The sequence below is a fragment of the Phocoena sinus genome, chromosome 5, assembly GCF_008692025.1.
Source record: "Phocoena sinus isolate mPhoSin1 chromosome 5, mPhoSin1.pri, whole genome shotgun sequence".
Classification (NCBI taxonomy): domain Eukaryota; kingdom Metazoa; phylum Chordata; class Mammalia; order Artiodactyla; family Phocoenidae; genus Phocoena; species Phocoena sinus.
This window is the reverse complement of record NC_045767.1, coordinates 53,967,439-53,968,723: the sequence shown is the minus strand read 5'-3', so window position 1 is coordinate 53,968,723 and position 1,285 is coordinate 53,967,439. Positions and strand designations below refer to the sequence as shown.

Genomic DNA, 1,285 nt, shown 5'->3' with positions numbered 1-1,285 from the left:
GATTTTATGGAACAGCCAGAGATGTTTCAGTACTTTCTTTTTATCTCTGCTCCCATAGTGAATTTCTGAAAAAACTGCCAGGAGTGTATTTTAAACCAAGTTAGGGAGCCTCAGCCTTAGCCTCTCAGGCTCCGTCTGGGACCTGCAGCCCAAAGCTTCAGAGCCGCGGCCCCAGGCGCTGCAGTCTCAGGTTTCTTTACCTCCAGAAAGAAAACAACTGACTCCTTGCATCCTGGAACTTCATTTAAGAGACTGAAATTAGAGACTTCTTTCAAATTTGGACATGGCTAATTGAGGAGCAACAAGACCTAACAGGCCAAATACTGGAAATAAAATATGCCAGTTCAAACTAGTACTTTGGGAGAGTCTGCTTTTGTCAAATCGAGCCTAGTGCTTTGTTTTGTGAAGGGCCACTTTCATGAATTTCAAGAGAGTACCATGGGGGCTGCTTTTCTAGCCCAAACTGTGTGTCTTGATGACACAACAGTAAAGTTTGAAATGTGGGATACAGCTGGTGAAGAACAATACCGTAGCCTAGCACCCATGTACTACAGACGAGCGCAAGCAGCCATAGTTGTATATGATGTCACAAACGAGAGTCCATTGTCAGAGCCAAAAACTGGGTTACAGAACTTCAGAGGCAAGCCAATCCTAACATTGTAATAGCTTTATCAGGAAACAAGGCTGACCTCGCCAATAAAACAGCTGTCAATTTCCAGGAAGCACAGTCCTATGCAGATGACAACAGTTTATTATTTCTGGAGAAATCAGCTAAAACATCAATGAATGTAACTGAAATATTCATGGCAATAGCTAAAAAGTTGCCAAAGAATGAACCACAGAATCCAGGAGCACATTCTGCCAGAGGAAGAGGAGTAGACCTTACTGAACCCACGCAGCCAACCAGGAGTCAGTGCTGTAGTAACTAAACCTCCAGTTTAAACTAACTGGAATATTCTTCTGCTTCCTAATTGTTAATAACAGTGGAATTGGAGCATTTAACCAGCCCAGTATGACTTCCAAAAAGAAGAGACTTACAATAGGCAAGTTTCTAATACAGAATTATTTTAAGTGTTTTGAACTTAATTTTTAATAACATACATGTGACCCTCTGACTAATGTTTTAGCAGTGGAAGGGGGAAATGAGAGCTGTGTGTACCCTTGTTTCCTTGGAAGGTTAGCGGGACTCATTTCTCTTCACCAGTGATATAAACAAATGATTCTGAACCCACAGTTAACCAGCCAGTTCTGTGAAAAAGATTTGGAACTTACTCATTTGGACTTT

At 41.6% G+C, this 1,285-nt stretch overlaps 1 pseudogene; it reads left to right on the top strand.

Annotated features, from left to right (window-relative positions):
• Nucleotides 1–283: 283 nt before the first annotated feature.
• LOC116754448 lies at nucleotides 284–1,024 on the top strand (annotated as a pseudogene).
• Nucleotides 1,025–1,285: the final 261 nt, after the last annotated feature.